The sequence below is a fragment of the Hemicordylus capensis genome, chromosome 6, assembly GCF_027244095.1.
Source record: "Hemicordylus capensis ecotype Gifberg chromosome 6, rHemCap1.1.pri, whole genome shotgun sequence".
In the NCBI taxonomy this organism is placed as follows: domain Eukaryota; kingdom Metazoa; phylum Chordata; class Lepidosauria; order Squamata; family Cordylidae; genus Hemicordylus; species Hemicordylus capensis.
In genome coordinates this window covers 96,866,885-96,886,190 of record NC_069662.1, presented here as the reverse complement: position 1 = coordinate 96,886,190, position 19,306 = coordinate 96,866,885, and the positions used below count along the sequence as shown (strand labels likewise).

At 42.8% G+C, this 19,306-nt stretch overlaps 1 long non-coding RNA gene across 2 annotated transcripts in view; it reads right to left on the bottom strand.

Annotated features, from left to right (window-relative positions):
- Positions 1 to 349: 349 nt before the first annotated feature.
- Positions 350 to 19,306, bottom strand: part of LOC128329884 (uncharacterized) — a 44,163-nt gene continuing 25,206 nt past the window's right edge. For both annotated transcript variants that reach the window (XR_008309834.1, XR_008309835.1), the window contains exon 3: positions 350 to 554. This is a non-coding gene — a long non-coding RNA (uncharacterized LOC128329884). The remainder of the gene's footprint in view (positions 555 to 19,306) is intronic.

The window sequence follows — 19,306 nt, the reverse complement described above, 5'->3', positions numbered from 1 at the left end:
TGGGCCACTGTGTGAAACAGGATGCTGGACTAGATGGGCCTTGGGCCTGATCCTGCAGGGCTGTTCTTATGTTCTTATCATTCATGTGAAATTTACTGTTTTCCATTGGATTTTGTTTCCAATGGAAAACAAGCTTCTTATTTTTAAGAAGCTTAGAAAATCAAATAATGTGAGCAAACTCCTTCCATAACACTTTCCCCCTATTTCTATGAATTTCTCATAAGAAGCAAAGTCCCAATGGGTTTTGAATAAGCTTTCTATTTATTATGGACAGAGCTCTCAAAATATAACCAATTTATAAAAGTTATTGATCAGTAACAACCCCCTCAAGAGAAGAGAGGCTGGAAAACGTAATTAGGAAACAGGTATCGGTTCACTCCGTTTCCCATTGCTTTTTGGATATCTGGCAATTTATTTGCTATAGAGATATTATTTCCAAGCGTCTGTTGTTTTTAAGCTTTATAGTCACCATGTTTTAAATGTAGTCTTGAGTTGGTACATATGGAGATCCAAGCTGATATGCTATAGATGAGTGCCTTCTCTTGCTGTACCTGCTGGAGTAGATACAATAAAACAACAAGTGAAAACAAAAATATTGGCTTCTCTAAGACACAATTCTGGCAACTAAGCCATTGTGCAAATGGTTTCATACAAACTGTGATGGGTATCTGATGTAAGTGAGCATCTGGGCTGACATCCAGCATTCTCTCATTAACATTCAGTATGCCTTTCTCCAAAAATAAAGAAGAATGCAAGTTCAATAAAGCCCTATCTCCCCCTAAGTGTAGGCAGGCAAACACCAGGCCATTACAAGGATTGGGAGGTCCATGAGTGCCTTTAAAATCCAAGCGAGTCCTTAGAAGTAAAATTTGCAGTCTTATTTGTGTGTGCGTGTGTCTTGTTTATTTCGTGTTATGCAGAGGTGAGTAATAAAATGTATCAGATCAGAGCTGGGATGAGTATAAATCATATTCAAAAATGCCGTGAAATGGGAGTCCTAAACCATTTTTTCCTCTTCTATTTTGAAAATCTCCTGTACTGCGCTCCAAATTTGGACCAGTCCACAGTCTGGCAAACCAATCTGACCCAGTTTGGCTGAACTGTGGATGGGTCCAGTGGTTTGAGGTGGTGCGGGGGGGCAGTGAGTGGCACCTTTTAAAGTAAAGGTCCTTACCAGCATGGGGAGGAGGTAGCCCACATGCGAGGAGGCCAGGTGAGTGACAGAGCTGCACTGTTGCTGCATGTTGGCTGCTGGGGGGAGCACCACTGCAGCAGGAAGCTGTCTGGAGCAGCAGGCACACTGATAAGGACCTTCACTTTTACTTTTAAAGGTGCTGCTTGCCACCCCTACCTACCCACTTCTGCACCACCTTGAAGCACCGGACTGGTCCGTGGTTCAGCCAAACCGGCAGGAACCAGTTCGCCGGACCACAGACTGGTCCAAATTAGGACCAGCTCAGACCATGGTCCGTGTACTGTGTGTGTGTGTGTGTGTGTGTGTGTGTGTGTGTGGAGGAGGGAGGGAGAATTATTGATAATTTGAGGGCTTTTTGCTCATTTAGTATGGTAGCTTCATCCTATAATTTTCCAACCATTTTTTAAAACACGGATGTGGTCACAGGTCAGTAGCCATTACCATTACCCTTGGTAGTGATAACTATGTATTTGCATCTTATTAAAACATTGTTTTTAAAAGATTTATCCTCTATCAGACAACAAACTAGTATGAGGTGATTTATTTTGAGGGCATACATGAAGCTCTGGTTTAATAAAATGTTGGGCGGTTGTAAATTTTGATCCAGCTTCAGCACTATTGATTCATCTGCCTACAGCAAAAATTGTATTATGAAAATAGTTTAGTTAGGGCTGACAGATTCAATATGGGATTGAGCCCCCTCAGCTTTCAATAGTTGTGTAGAATAGAAGAGCTTGGCCAAGATGCATTGGTTGTGCAAGTGCTTCCAAACATCCAAGAGTGATTCAGACTTGTTTTGTTAGCAACAACATCCCATACCACATCTCTATATATAAAAGGCTTAGGTGGTCTGTGGCAAATGGTGCATGGCAAGCCCTGCCCACATAGTGCTTTACCAATCAGAGGTAACAGAGCAGGAGCACCATGGTGATTGGCAGTGGGAATTCCATATGCAGATACAGAAAAGGAGCCTGTGATGGTAAAGGTCAGTTGGGATGCAGCTGTTACTGGTGAGAAGATTGTAAAGGAGAGAAGAATCTATATTCTTCCCTGCTAACTGGGCAAAGAGGCACCTTGTAAATGTGGTGATTCTCTTTATTTAGCAGGGGGAGAGTAACTGGCCTTATCTGCCCCCAGCACAGTACCTCCAGTGACTGTTGCTGGTGTCTATCTAATGTTTCTTTTTAGCTCGTGAGCCCTTTGGGGACAGGGAGCCATCTTCTTTATTATTTCTCTATGTAAACCACTTTGGAAACTTTTGTTGAAAAGTGATATATAAGTATTTGTTGTTGTTGTTGTTTGTTGTTATAAAAGGATAGTGGGCAGGGGTCTGCGAAGTGAGGGGCTGTGAGGGACGGAGGAGCCCCTTCAGGAGAAGGAGGCTGCCACTGTGCAAATCAGATGAGGAAACAAGATGAACAAAATTTGTTAACTCAGGAATGGTGGAGGGAGAGAGAGAGAGATTGAGAGAGAGAGAAGAAGAGACGGGAAGAGAGAAAGAAGGAAGGGTGAGGGATGGGCCTGAGCCTGTCAGCAGCCTGAGGGGAATACATGGCCATGGCGGAAGCAGCAGAGAGGAAGGGCCTGGTCAACCATTTTGTAACTGCTCAGAGCTACAAAGGCCATTGGTGGAGGCAGGCAGGCAGGCGAGGGACGGGCCCGAGCTGGTCAGTATCCTGAGGGGAATGAACAGCCATGGTGGTGGCAGTGAGGAAGGGTCCGGTCAACTGCTGCTGCTGCTCCTGTAGGAGGTCTCTGGGGTTAGGGGACTGCAGCTTGGCCAATTGGCACCGGCAATGCTGCAGCCACAACCAAGAAGGGTGAGGGGGATGGAGCAACAGGATGGAGGAGCAACCAAGAGGGGTGAGAGGATGAGGGGGCTGGAAACAATGGAATGGGAGAGGAGGAGCAGGAACGCAGCTCAGGTGAGGGTGGAGAGAACTCTGAGGTGAGGGTGCTGTGGCAGAGGTGAGGGGAGCAATCAAATTCTAGCGCACAGATGCTCTGTGCTGGTTAAGCTAGTAGAAAACTAATTCTTAAACTGGGAAAAATTTCAAAAGCAGTTTATGATTTGCAAGGAGGGGCTGTTTTGTTCAAGATCCCACTGGGCATGCCCAAACTCTCAACCTTCTCTCTAGGTCCTAGTGCCAGTCAGTTTCACAAAACTATAGCCCCACTTCAGTCATCATAGAACATTTGTCTGATTTATATTCTGCTCTATCCCATGGGCTCAGAGCAGCTATATCATTTTTTCTAAATATCAATAGTCCTGTACCAAGGGGCTCACACTCTTAAAATGGGATGAAAGGTCACACAGGGTGAAATTCTAAATTCTCCACAATTATTAAAGGCCTCAACTCAGATCTGGTAACTCTAGCGGAACCTAATTATATCTGTAGAATTAAATATGTGTTTAATTTTAAGTATACATTTTAAAGAAAAGTATCTCAATGAATTGAGTGATATCTTGTTATGTGTGCTCCACTTTGCTGAGCATCAAGGAGTTCCAGGGGTGCAGTGTTACTCAGTGGCTTCCTTTACAGTACAGATCATGGAGGCTTATAGAGTCTTTGCAATAGTTGGGTTATTTACAAATATACAGGTAGACATACTGAAATAGCAGAGCACTCCTTCAAGGCAGTAAAAGGTTCCATCCGTTCCTTTGAAAGAAAACCCTTCCCCCTAAAGTGCTTCAGTTCTCATTCATCACACACCCCTGGCTGAGAGTGGGTGGATGAATGTGTCACCTTACACTCTCAAGCAGGGGTGTAACTATAATAGGGCAAGGGGAGACAGTTGTCTGGGGGTCCACTTCCTGGGGGGGGCAGAAGCAAGTCACATGACTGATTCCCCCAGCTGCGCACCCGCCTGGGCTTCCTTCAGTTGTATTCATCCTCCGAAATTGATGTGAGTGTTAAGACCTGGAGCTACCACAACAGCATGTCTTTCTCTAGTACCATTAAATGACTTGCATCATCCACAATTTACAAAACCTTTTAAAAAAATAATTTAGGATGATGCTCTATTGTGGCACATAGGTGTTAATGGCACATAGGTGTGTGCGCGTTTGTGTGTGTGTGTGTGTGTTATATATATATATATATATATATATATATATATATATATATATACACACACACACGCTTCAGTGAGGTGGGGCCATTTTAAAATCTTATCTCAGGGCCCACTCCAACCTTGCTGTGCCCCTGCTCTCAAGTCAGCCCTTCCCATCAGGTGGAGGATGTGCCATAAGAATATAAGAGCCCTCCTAGATTAGGCCAAGGCCTATTAAGTTCAGAATCCTGTTTCCCAGAGTGGCTAACCAGATGCCGCTGGGAAGCCCATGAGCAGAAAATGAAGACAAACCCCCCTCTACTTCTGCTACTATATTACTATTTGTTAATATATAAACAAATATTTATATACCACTTTTTAAAGTGTTCCAAGTGGTTTACATAGAAAATTAATTAATAACATGTCTCCCTGTCCCAGAAGGGCTCACTATCTAAAATGAAATAGAAGGTAAGCAACAGCCACTGGAATTATGCTGTGCTGGGGTTGGACAGGGCCAGTTGCTCCCCATGCTCTTTGCACAGGCACCTTTCTCACTGTTGCTCCCCTAAAACTTGTATTCAGAGGTATAGTGGATCTGAACATGGAGGTACCCATCAAGATTAGTAGCCATTTTACAAGTTCCTCCTCCAGGGTGATCTTTCAGCCATTAGCCAACCTTATGGAACATAAAATATTAATACGACGAACAGGGGTGCACCTAGGTAATTTTTGCACCCGGTCTCCTCCCACCACGAACCCCACCACCACCACAAGGCCACCTGAAACCATGTTGGGAATTCTCTGTGGTGAGAGAATCCCTTTTTCATTATAGCAGAGTGCACAGAGGCACAACACAGCGGAATTTACTTAGGCATGGGTGTATGCTGAGAGTAAAGTAACTTGGAGCCAGTTCATAGTTTCAAATCAATATATAAGGCATTTATTAGAGAACTCCATTCTAGATAGGAAAGTGAGGAGATGGGATCTCTAATCTAGCTAGCTAGCTGGATGCAGATGGATTCTGCATCTTCTCTGCACACATGGTGCAGGGAGAGGAGCTTGCCATGTTGCAAGGTAGTAGGAGCAGGAAGAGAAGAGAGGAAAGAGGTTAATCCCTAAGAGTACCAATCTACATTTCAAAGGGATAGTGTCAGAGCAGTAGAGAAGGGATGACCAATGTCTTGACCCTCTAGCTCTCTGACTCACTAGTCTGTCCTCCACTGTCACTGAGACAAGAGACAGCGCATAGTCCTTAACTTCCAACAAAGGCTACCTGAAACCTACTTTGGGGGGCCTCCTGCAGCCACCCTGTGCCCACCACACTGAACCTCCATTCCCCCCACCTCATAATTTCAGCTGAGCCACCATTTGCACAGCCGAGGGTGGCAGCCAGGGCGTGAGCCGAGCAGGCCTTCCTCCTCCCCCACTGCGGCAGCCAGAGCGACTGCTGGGCCTGTCTGTCCAGTCCAGTGGCTCTTGATAACTGCGAGGCACTCCAGTGTGCCTGCACAGTTAAAACAGATCTCTGCAAGCTCATGACATCACGGGCTTGCAACGATCTATTTCAACTGTGCAGGTGTGTTGGAGCTCACAGTTATCAAGAGCTGCTGGGCTAGATGGACAGACCCAGTGGTAACTCTGGCCGCTGCTGCTGTGGAGGGGAAGCCTGCTCTTCCCCCCACCCCAGCTGCTACCCTTCGGCCACACACGGCGGCTCATCTGAAATTATGAAAGAAAAGAACAGAGGTTCAGCATGGCGGGGTGGGCACGGAGTGTCTTCAGGAAGCCCCCCCTGGCCACAGACCGGGGCCCCAAGGTCCAGAGGTAAGAGCGCCTCTGATGACAAATATGTATAATATCTCTTTGCTTCCTGAACTGTTAGCCAATGATCTGCATGACAAAAGAATAAGCCAACTAGCATTAATGACTGTAAACTAGTTACAAAATATTTAATATATGGTATTGTATTTTTAAAAAAACAAATACATGGTATTGTACGTGGTATTTCAGGGAGATGCCAGATGGAGGCTGTGTTGAGCATAACTGCTCTGGTTCAGCAGAGAGCAGACCTGTCAATGAGTATGTAATAACAAGAGGTGTGTGTGTGTGTGTGTGTGTGCGTGTGTGCGTGTGTTTATAAACAATGAATATGACTTGGCAGTGCAATTCTCTTGCAGGAAATAAAAGCTATTTGGTGGTAAACATGCATATGAAATGTTACTGGTGGGAGCAGGACAAACAGATTTGAAGCAAAGAAATGGTGGGCAAGGAAAGGGTTAAACACCCATTAGGACCATTTTCCCCATTACCAATTACCCCCTCTGGAAGCACTTTTTCCTGTGAGGAAAAAAGGGGCATTGGGCAGTCATTATACACATTTGCAGGCAAGGTATAGTTGGCCTATACTCACAGAGTTCTATGAGGAGGAAAGATAATATTAGAAGGTGCTTTGAACATTAAAAATGTAATATTGATAAGTAATCATGAATATTAATTGTGCACTAGCCAGTGTGGTATTGACAGACTATATCCTAGAGCTGAACCAGAAACTATTGTATAGTTCAACTGTCAAAAAACATCACTAGTACCCTTTGAAGATTCCAGCAGGTTCCGTCACTTCCCCTCACCAACAACTATGAATGACCATTGTACAGAAATAACTTTGCACCTTCGAAGCAGCAGTACTCTTTAATAGCCTCATAAAATTCAATTTGTGGAATGCCAAGCTGCAATATAAGCTAGAAGTGTTACGTGAATTGATTTGCCTTTCACACAAATTATCAGGAATGATTTGGTTGTCATTGACATTTCAGCATAATGCAAGAGTCTAAAGTATTTTTCACACTACTTATTTAGCAAGAGTATGCTCCTATTCATATAACACTTCAAGCTCCCATTATTCTTTTCTTGCCTGAAAACTGTCTTCTCCATCATGAGCTTGCATCTGGCACACAGAACTATACAACCACCTATGCTGGCTCTTTTCTCCATAGAAGCAATATCAGTATTTAAGAAAGAAAGCACAGAATCTCAATAGGAAACCTCAATACATCTCACTGTAGAAGTAACAAAACTCTCCCCATCCCTGCCCCCTTCTCATTCCTGCTGTAGGCCTCATCCCATGCAATTATCATTGGAGCATTAACACAACGTATCCAGCAGCCCAAACAGAAATGTTAAGGCAAAGCATATCAGGTTTTATCAATCAATCAATCAATCTTTATTACAGTCTCAGACCAGCACGGTAAAAGGGACATGTGATATTAAAAGCAGATAAAAGCGATAGAGTCTATGCCTATTCGCATAAAGACTGTAAGGTTACTATGAAATCACAAGATTAAAAACTATGAATGAATGAATGTTAAAGGAGCTATAAAATTGCTAAAACAGTAGCATGTGTCATGGCAGGGCTAAAATCTATGAGATGCTATTGAAAATTACATGCTATAAGCTACAAATTGCTGCAATGCTAAAATTGGTAAAAGATAAACTGAGACTTTAAAAGTGGTAGGGCTGAATGACTGAAGAAAGTTCCTGCTGGCAGTCAAAGCCTGGCAAATTCTGCATGCTGCCATGCAGAACTTGACAACATTGTATGTTAAAGATAGGTGACAGACTGAGAGTAATAGGGGAGACCTAGTATTGGCTTGAGCGCCCTGGCAACTGTCAAGTAGTGGGAGAATAAGGGTATTTTGTATGTTTCTATAGAGCAGGCAGAAGGAGGACATGCTCAACAGTTTCAACCTGTCCCAGGTCGCAGGGGCACAGACATCCCAGGAAAGGGATCTTGCTGTATCTTCCTTCAAGGACAGCTGAGAGAAGAGTGTCACAGTGAGCCAGGGGGAAGGCCCTTCGGTGGTTAGGTACTTCTAGCTGTGTAAGGTATCCATCAAGTGTTGTTATGTACCTTAGACTTTCAAAGAGAAGAGAGTTCTGGGACTTATCTAGGTCGGTTTGGCGTTCTGCATCCATTATGCGCTGTTTGCAGGGGTATGAGCAAGGGGGGACAAGCATCCCTCTGCCACCAGGGTTTGGGGGCCATCAAAGCACCTCCTTGCCATCGCTCAGGGAATCCCCTTTCCCCCTCCTGCACCCAGTCAGCAAATGAAGCATTCACTGGCTGGGAGCACAAAGCACGCCCCTCTCCTCCCCAGCCAACATTTTCATTGAAATGCTGGTTGGGGCTTATGTCCCTGCTTCGCTCCTAGTGAGGCAGAGAGGGGGGAAGCTCTTAAAGGGTTCCATCCCTGAGGAAAGAGGTTCTTCAGTTGCACCTGAGCCACAAGGGTCCAATCACCACTAAAGGAAGGACTAGGTTGTATGATAAGCACTGTGCCCCTCTAGGGTCTTTCTATCCCTCTCTTTCTTAAATCCAAAAACCTGTCTCACTAAAGCCACCTTTACTCTAGCTAGCCTGGAAGTCATTTTAATTTGGACACCAAGCTAAATTACCTCTTTGCAAGTTTCTGGTTAATCTCTAATATTTTTAATAGTAATATTACTTTAATCAACTCTTTCATTCTGCTGTACTCCTAAATCCTCCAATAAAGCCTTACTTTATTTTGAACTTCAATCTCTCTGTCAGTTCATTTCCCCGGAACCAAAACTTTGCACAAAAATTATTCTGACATGAGATTGCTCCACCCCAGCTCGCTAATTCCCGACACAAAGCCCGAACACATTTAGAGGAGTTCACCAATCACCCCAGAGCAGTTCCATTAATAGTATATATATGGTCACAGTAGTAGGAATATATGTTAAAAATGTTTCTGAGCTAGGGGAATATGTGTGCACAAATATGTGTGTGAAAGTGTATGCATATATGAAGATGGTGTAATATTATATGCGTAGAAGGGAAAGAAAGCACATGCTAAGAAACTTGTTTTCATCATGTCTAATGAAATGAAAAATGAAAAAACAATGTTTTTCTGCAATAAATATATGGGGGAGGGGGAAAACAAAGAAGATGGTGAGCAAGGGAGCCCAGCTTCACTTTTTGTCCCTAGGCCCAACCAACCAACCTTGCAACACCACTGGTTCTGAGGAGAGTTGTTCCATTGCTGTATTGTTTAATTGGGTGGACCATTTGATGTGGCAGGTTCTTCCCATTGGTAGGATGTGATGTTGGTAAACAGCCTCTGTGTGGTGCTGCCGGGTAAAGGGTTTTAGGCACAGAGTGACTGGGAAATGGTCACTATTGAATTGAGGTATGGCCTCAAAGTTCCCAGAGACAATTACATAGTTAATGACACTCATTTTAGTCCTGGCCCAGAAGGTAAATTCTGCAGGGTGACCGGTTTCAACAGAACCATTAAGTATGTGGAGATTAAGTCTGTTAGACATTTGGGCTAGACAAAAACCAGTGTAATTTGACGTCTTGTCCTTCGAACGGTGTGCTGGCAGGGGGGATAAGTCTACATCAGGATTGGGCAGGCAGCATTTTTGGCATCCATTTAGGTTGTCGTCATCGGGATCTTTCCTGGCATTAAAGTCCCCTCCTATCATAATTTAGACATTGGTGAAGGAGGGTAGGAGGTCAGTCAGGTAGTGTTCCAGTTCATGCCACCGTTTCCTGACCTTAGATTTCCATCTCTGCGAGGGTAGATAGATATTGATTACTAGTAATATTTATGTTGTCAACTGCCCAGGGACTTTTTTGTTTAGAGCACTATACAAATGTAAGAAAGAAAGAAAGAAAGAAAGAAAGAAAGAAAGAAAGAAAGAAAGAAAGAAAGAAAGAAAGAAAGAAAGAAATTGTAAGATGCAGTATCTGAAGTGGATTGCCACCTCCGTAACATGTTGCCTAAATGGAGGAAGTCTTGTGGATAATGCACACAGGGTGGTGGAAACTAACACTCCCAGTCCACCTTTGGGTCTGCCTATGCTGGTTTCTGTTCCCAGTGAGTGTGAGCTGTAACCATTAAGTGCTAGGTCTGCAGATGTCCAGTCTCCTGCACCATTATAATGTTATGAGTGGAGATGTAGTTTATGAAGGAGACATTCCTACAGCTGGAGTTCCAGCTGGCCACATTCCAGGTGATCTTTTGGATGTCAGTCTATATTGGTATTGGCAAGGGCCAGTGTAGGCATTTCCAGTGGGGTAGTGATGGGTTGAGTGCAGGGAGCCACTCAGTCGAGGGAGCTTGGGTGGGTTGTGCTGCAGCTAGTTCCAGCTGTATGTCCAATGATGCAACAGGCAGAGACCATTATGGTGGCCATTATCATCACGATTCTGCCATGAAGACAGTGTGAGCATGGAATCTTACAATAAAATTAATAAAACCTTGAGCAATCAGGTCAGGAGCAGCCAAACCTCTCTCTGATCATGAAGCTCCTGCATCTCAGGCAAACAAAGTGGGGAGATTAGAACAGTGATGTAATCAAAATGAGGATTGTTGGCAGACATTCAAGGGCCCATAGAAGATAATGCGGTATCCCTGGGGGTTGTGTGTGGTGACTGCTGCTTTTGGGGTGATGAGTATGATGTAGAGACTCTTTCCTCTGGGGTAGCAGTGTCTGTATGTAGGGTCTGAAGCTCTTCAGCAGCATTAGGAGGTTTGCATAGTGATGTTACAAGCTAGGACTAGGTTAGCTCAGGGGCCACTTCCTTTGGGGTTTCTGTATCTATGAGGAGAGTTTGAGGCTCTTCAGAACCAGGAAGGAGTATAGATAGAGAAGTCTTTGGTTAGGTCTGGGCAAGCTCTGGGGTATCCATGCTCCTTAAATTAGCTGGCATGGGGAGGGGGGATTCAATGATGACCAAATTGCTGTCTTTGAGCTCTGAGTCTGTATTGAAATCAGAGAAATCAACTGATAATTTCCTCCTGGGTCTGGGAGAGATTACAGCTTTACTTGGCTTGGTGCCGCAAGAAGGTCAACAGGTCATGCTCTAGGTCATCAGGCCATTGCACTTATGTGGGGATTGATGGTGGAGGGTGTCCATGTCACTGTCGCTGTCTGTGGGTTTAGATTCTGGGCAGGGGAGTGTTAGTGGTTGAGCCTTTTTAACCGCTGTGAGTAAATTCCCCAGATCTGTGAACTCTAGGCCTATAGCTCTGTGATCATCACATTTTCTGGGACATAAAGGGTTAGACTGTGGAGGTAGCTGAGATTTAGCAGGGTCAACTGTAGGCTGTTTACTAAGGCTAGATCTTGTTTTCTTAGCAACATTATCATCAAGGTCACTGTCAGCAGGAATGCTTTGGCTCTTGGTCTTCATTGCAATTAGAGACCGAACGATGCTGTCTTTAAACACTCTGTTGGGTCTAATGTTAAAGTTATGGAGCAGGTCCCCTCCACATCCAAAGGGGCTGCCGTGGCAGGATGGGATGACTGAAGGTGAGCAGAATTCTCTTTAAACCTGGGCAGCTTGGCAGAAATTGGATTGTGAACAGATCTATAGATCTGGGGTGGCAATTTAATAGTGAAAATTCTGGATTGATTTGTTCCACGATCTATTTGTTTGTTTTCCTGGCTGTCCATGGTATCTTCAAAAGACTTCTCCAGCACCAAAGTTCAAAAGCATCAATATTTTTTTCTATCTTGCTTCTTCAAAGTCCAGCTTTTGCATCCATAGAGTGCCACTGGGGAAACCATTTTCTGAATAACTCTAATCCTTGTAGGTATAGACACGTCATGGCATCTAAATATAATCCCCAGTTGCAATGGCTATTGAGAGGCAATGTGGTGTAGTGGTTAGAGTGTTGGACTAGGACCAGGGACACCTGAGTTCAAATTCCTGTTCAGCCATGACACTCAATGGGTGACTCTGGGATATTCACTTATTTTTCAGTCTAGCCTACCTCACAAGGTTATTGTGAGGATAAACATAAACAATGTGCCTGGGCTCTTCAGAGGAAGAGCAGGATATAAATGTAAAAAGTAAATACATACATTCAGCTCCCTGCTGAAATAAGAGCATCTCCATCTCTGTTTGCTTTTAGGAGGACCCTGAAGATACACCTGTTATCCCAGGCCTTCAACTGAGACTGTATTTTAAATTTTTAATGTGTTTTTAACATGTTTTTATCTATAATTTTTATCTTTTTATGAATTTTAAATGTGTTATATTGTACGTTTTAATTCTGTAAACTGCCTAGAGATTTTTATATTAGGTGGTATATAAATAAAATAAAATAAAATAAAATAAACAAACAAACAAACAGAAAAATAATTTGAACCAGGGCAGTTAGCTGACTGAAAATAATGAATTGACTGTCTGGCTCTTGATCAATATATTGATTGCATTTTGAGAGCTAACTTACAATTTAGCAACAGCTTCCACACACTCTTAGCAGAATGAAAAATCTTAATATTTTCTTTTTCATCACATTTGGGAATATAAAATGTTTGGTATTACACTAACACACTTGTGGAGATTTTGCTATTTGTCAGACCCAATGGTTAATCACTGGGTTTGATAATTAATTAAGCAAAATTCTCCCTTGCCAATATTTCAGGAGTGTTGCCCTTCATCTTTGCCCAGTAGGTAAAAACCCTTGTTCATGCATTGGTCATCTCTCGCCTTGACTACTGCAAGTCTTCCTCCACACCGGTCTTCCATTGGGTCATCTTAGTCCACTCACCTCCATCCAGCACTTTGTTGCTAAAATAATTGCTCAAAGCACATCACACAAACACCCCACTCTAAATCCCTTCACTGGCTTCCTACCTGATCCCAGATTCAGCACAATCTCCATATCCTTACTTTCAAAATCTTCCATGGCTGGCCCCTCCCTACCTCTCAGCTCTCATATCCCATTATGCTCTTGCCCTTGTCCTTGCCCTTCACTCCTTCAGCTCCACCATCCTCAACTTCCAAAGATCTTCTGCTTCTTCAGATGTCTTCATCCTTTCTCCCTTGCAGCCCCCTTAGGCTAGGAACTGCTTCTCAGAACACCTGCACAACACATTTCTTACTTACTTCAAATCTCTTCTTAAAACCCATCTTTTCGATGAAGCCTTTGGCACAATGCCTTAGTCTCCATTCCCTGCAGCAGGGGTTCCCAACCTGTGGTACTCCAGATGTTGATGAACTATAACTCCCATTATTCCCAGCCACAATAAATTATAGCTGGGGATGTTGGGAGTTGTAGTCCATCAACATCTGGAACCCCACAGTTTGGGGAAACCCTGCACTGTGGGGAAGTAACTTGCCTAGGGAGCAAGAGGTTGCTGGTTTGAATCCCCGCTATGGAAGATGCTGAAAGGCATCATCTCATACTGCGTGGGAGATGACAATGGTAAACCCCTCCTGTATTCTGCTGAAGAAAACCACATGGCTCTGTGTTCGCCAGGAGTTGACACCGACTCGACGGCACATCTTTACCTTTTACTGCAGCAAAGCTCGTGCATATTTGCATATTCTTTCCCTTCTTACCCCTGACTTTATTCCCCTTCCCCTTTTGTTTCCCTTGTGTCAATATCTAGCACCTTTGTGTTACAATCTAGCATGGTTTGTGTTACAATCTAGATTGTGTTGCAATCTAGCATGATTGTAAGCACCTCAGTCTTCTCATTCTTTCAAAAGTGTTATGTACATGAATGGCAGTTTATACATAATAATATAATAATTGGAAGACAAATTTTAATCTGTGATTAATAAACCAATTTAATCTGTGGTTGAGAAGACAATTAACTGCTTCCAATTTCTGAGACAGCATAGAATACTGACCCTTGCATGAGTGCAAGCCCCAGAGATCATATCCAGAATATCTGTTTGTGAGCTAAAGCAAAATATAAATTCTAATGTGTGTCCCACTAATACTTGAGCTGCACCTATGGATGTCATAGAGACATTAAAGTTTCAGGCCATATTTAAAGACCTGGCCTTGTTTGGTTTTTGTTTATGTATTTAAAGGACTTTCCCCTTGCCTTTCTGCCTCCATATGGGGCACTCATGGCAACTCCCAGTGGGCAAATGGAATCTAAACATACCAATAAAATGTGTGACATTAAACCTGTCTTTACCAAATGAGATCCAGTTCCATTGTGCAGAACTGGCTGGAAGTCGTCCTTTATCTTTAAACACTCATCAGAAGCTCCAATACAACCTGAGAGTGTAGTGCGTGGTCATAACTGTGGTAGTGGTACAGGGTTAACACTTCCTCTGCATGCCATTTTTGTGCTGAAACTTACCTCCTAAAGTATTTGCCTCCAACATGGAGATTTGCTGCACATTTCCCTTTTGAGGGGAAATTATCAATGCAAAAATGGTGGAGAGGGGAAATGTTAATTTCCCCCCACCCTTGCCACACCCCATGACCTCGGATGAGATTGGAGAGGCAGTGGCTTTTAAAAAAAGTTAAAAGGACCAGTTCCAGTCCATGTTTGCATAAAGTCCATCTTGTTAAGACAGCTTTACCATTGCATCTAATTTAGCCAACCATCTGGGGATGCCAGATAGTATTAACTAAACAAACACTACTGCAGATTATTCATGTGGGTAGGACTCTGTGGGATGGTTCAGTCCCAGGTTAGAATATTTTATTCTTCGATTTTGCATTACATTTTATTTTATTGATTTTAAAGCATGAATATACTGCTTTTTTAGGTTAGAAAAATTCTCACAATGCAATTGACGTAAAAGTAATGTCAATGAAAATAATCAACAGAACAATGGAATACTGCAGTGGAACACAAGCCAGAATAAAACTGTAAATTGCTCTCAAGCAGCTACAGGTGAAACTCGGAAAATTAGAATATCGTGCAAAAGTCCATTAATTTCAGTAATGCAAATTAAAAGGTGAAACTGATATATGAGACAGACGCATTACATGCAAAGCGAGATAAGTCAAGCCTTAATTTGTTATAATTGTGATGATCATGGCGTACAGCTCATGAAAACCCCAAATCCACAATCTCAGAAAATTAGAATATTACATGGAACCAAAAAGACAAGGATTGAAGAATAGAACAATATCGGACCTCTGAAAAGTATACAGTGGACTGTGTTTGATTGGCCAGCAAACTCGCCTGACCTGACCCCATAGAGAATCTATGGGGCATTGCCAAGAGAAAGATGAGAGACATGAGACCAAACAATGCAGAATTGCTGAAGGCTGCTAATGAAGCATCCTGGTCTTCCATAATACCTCATCAGTGCCACAGGCTGATAGCATCCATGCCACGCCGCATTGAGGCAGTAATTGCTGCAAAAGGGGCCCAAACCAAGTACTGAATACATATGCATGCTTATACTTTTCAGAGGTCCGATATTGTTCTGTTCTTCAATCCTTGTCTTCTTGGTTCCATGTAATATTCTAATTTTCTGAGATTGTGGATTTGGGGTTTTCATGAGCTGTACGCCATGATCATCACAATTATAACAAATTAAGGCTTGACTTATCTTGCTTTGCATGTAATGCGTCTGTCTCATATATCAGTTTCACCTTTTAATTTGCATTACTGAAATTAATGGACTTTTGCACGATATTCTAATTTTCCGAGTTTCACCTGTATTAGGCCTGGGAGAAGAAGAAAAAAATCTTCTATTGACACTGAAAGGATAGCAGAGTTGCTGCTAGATCAGTCTAACTGAAGAGAGCAGTCCAAAGATATGAGAGTATTGATAAAACATATTGATAAGTCAGGAGTCAGAACCTACATGTCTTGTCACTGGCCAAACCTAAAGCAAGTACTACTTAATTTGTACTACAGCCATGACTGCCATTTCATCCCATGCTAAAATGTTAGGCATTTCCATATCTTACATGAAATATTAAAATGGTGTACTAAACTCCCTAATCTTGAATTAGGCATTGCATTTTCTGGTTTAGGCAGAATCCTCTTCACCCCTCCTTTATTGTCTCCCCACTAAATTTTGAGCAATGAAAGGAACATTTTAATTGCTATTTTCTGAGCTTCCATTTGGGGATTCTTTCTTCTCCCCATCCTTCTCCACTGAGCTCTGAACTGCAGCAGTTTCAAGGCCTTATATGTATTTATGTATATATTTATTTCTACCCAGGAACTCGGCAGTGTATATGGTATGTCCTCCCACCCATTTTAACATCAGCCCTGCAAGGATTAGGCTGAGAAAGAGGCTTGCAGTACCCATATATTACCCAGTGCCATCAACTTCTGCAAAGTATTGCCTGAACTTGTTTTGTTTTGTTTTGTTTTGTTTTGCTGGAAGAAAAAGTATATTCAAACACCAAGATTAAAATATTTGCTCAGCCATGAAGCTTACATGTCTCATGTTGTGTGTGTGTGTGTGTGTGTGTGTGTGTACACACACTTACAAATTCCAAACATCTCAATTTCTCTTAATCTTGTTAAGCACAACCATGAGAATATTATTCACAAGAGTAGGGCTGCACCAGGTATAATTCTGCTAATACCACTGAGGGGGAAAATAGATGCCCCACAGCTCTAATCATATAGCAGGTGGATTGCTTAAAAGGTGAAATTCAACTGAAGAAAAACTGGCTTTGAAAATAAATGTGCTGAATGTTTCAAGAGACTCGTTGCTATACCCTGTGTGGTTAAAAGCATTCTCAAATTCATCCTGTTCCTACGACTGACTCATATTGATGTTATTTTGAGAGCACTGAGGGCCCTGATGCTACACTGTAGGGAGGACTGCCAGGAAATCAACTATCACGAAACTAAAATTATGGCCTTCTCCAGGAGGCCCAGTATCCACTCTTGGTGGATTGAGGAGCATAAGATTGAGCAAGTTGCACACTTCAAATACTTGGGAGTAGTTTTTCATTCTGGTGACTCTAGGAAAGCTCATGGAGAACACGTGGCTTTAAATGTCCAGAGAAGCTCCTCTGCCATTCTCAAATTCCTGTGGACAAGAGGAGGCCATTATGGACCTGTGGCTCTTGAACTGTTCACAGCCAAGTCGCTAGCTCAGCTCCTCTATGGTGCTCAATTGGGCCCCTTCCCCAACATTGCGACTCTGGAACTTGTAAACTCTAAATTCCTGCCGGCAGTGCTCCAAGCATCAATATGTGTCTCCAATGCCACTCGGAGCCTGGAGACAGGCCTGATCAAGCTGGAGGCTAGGGTGTGGATGGCCATTCTCTGTTATTGGCTCAGACTATCCTTTTGCCCAGTTGGTTTGCCCTGCTAACCCTACACGATGATTACAAATCTAGCTAGATTCAGCCAATTGACACAAAAATAGCTACTCTGGGCCTTTCCTCCTTGACTTTGCTCAGCATGGGCTATGATCAGGCAAAAGCAACCATCAAGCAGTGCATTATAGACATTGAGAACCAAACTGATCTCAGCAGGGTCCCAAAATTTCATATCAGTGACAGGCTTAGATATTCTGCTTCTCCAGCAGCATACCTTACCCAACTGGAGGTTCCAAAGCACAGAAGGGCATTCACTTTGCCTCACTGTCATGGCCTCCCTTCAGCAGTGCTAGAAGGCTGTTATAGAAGGACCCCATTTGCAGAGCGACTATGCCCCTGTGGCCTAGGGCAGATTGAAACTACTGAGCCTGTTCTCCTCTACTGTTTGTTCTATAGAGACATCCGTGCCTCCCTCATCCTTCCATTGCTAAGGAAGTATCCAGGTCATCCGAGCCAATTCTACAGCTCCTTGCTACTATCTGACTCTAAGCCTGCCATCATATATAGCGTTGCCAGGTAGTGTGTAGTTGCGATCCACATGTGTTGGTGGATGACAGGCAGTGAGTCCTATCAGCCTTAATCTGACCTTCGGTGACTCTGGGCAGGCCCTGCTATTGCTCACACGCTTCCCTTTTTACTGTTCCTTATAACCTTTAATCCAGCTGTTTTCCAGTTTTATTACTCAGGCTTTTATGTATTTCTGTCTTCTCATGTCTTTTAACTTTATTATATCCACTTTATGCCCCACCCTTTGTTGTTGTTTTTAATGCCTTTCATGCATTTTTATGACTTTTACTATTTCTCAGGCTTTTAGGCCCTCATGTTTTTGGTGTATTATCTACTATTTTTAGTATTTTTAGTCCTTTTAGTATTAATATGTACCATTTTATATGTAATCACCTTTTACTCTCACTTTTAACATATAATCACCCTTATACTTTATGCTGGTCTATGACGTAATAAAGATTGATTGATTGATGTTATTTACTTATTTAGATTATACTGTATACATGTATGTTACATATAGATTATATAAGGGTATGTTATCTAAAATATAGAGTAGCTTGTTGGAAAGCTTTAGCAGTGGAAATAATGGGCTTCATTGCAAATAGGAAGCTGACCAAAAACAAAATATAGATCAAGGTGGCCTAAGTGAGGCTCTCCAGTTGTTGATGCACTACAACTCCCATCATCCTCAGCTGTAATTTATTGTGGCTGAGGATGATGGGAGTTGTAGTCCAATAACAGCTGGAGAGCCTGATATATATCAATGAATCTGGACTTTTCTATGGGAGAAAGGAACGAAATTGTCTTCTTGTGTTAATCTGACAATAGGAGCTTCCCTCTTAAGAGGATGTGTGGTGGGCAGACTAGACTGTGGCATATGGTAGAGTTAAAGGTTCCTCCTGCACCATGCTCCCAATCTATAAGGTGTCCCAATCTGGTTGCTATTTACAGTAAAAATGCATCATCTTCCTCAAGCATGCACCCTCCTCTCACTCAGCAGTGTCAATGCTTTTGTTTGCCTCCCAGGATCCACTTATCTTCTAGACCAATCATTGCTTATGGTTGGGCTGTCAGGTAGAGGTTGAGATTTCCCAGCTTAAAAGCTTCTAAAGACCATGAGAATAGTCCCCGCACACTACAGCAAACTCTGCCCTGTTCTCTGCATATCCAACCTTTTTCCATGTCAAAATAAGTTATTCCTACCTCTCTTGGCATTTTTAGCAACAAAATGCTTTTTCTAACCATTCTTTTTTAGGAGTGATGTCAATATCCTTGTATTATTTCTGATGACTGGGGACAAAAAAGTTGTAAGGACTTCTTGTTGCAACGGGTTTATACTCTCTAGCTACACACATAACAGGAACTTCACATGGTTTTTGCAGTGCCACCTGACAAGAACTCTTGCATTCCAAAAAGAACCCTTCCCCAGTCACCATAAAACTAGTGTGTAGTAAGGGTGTGC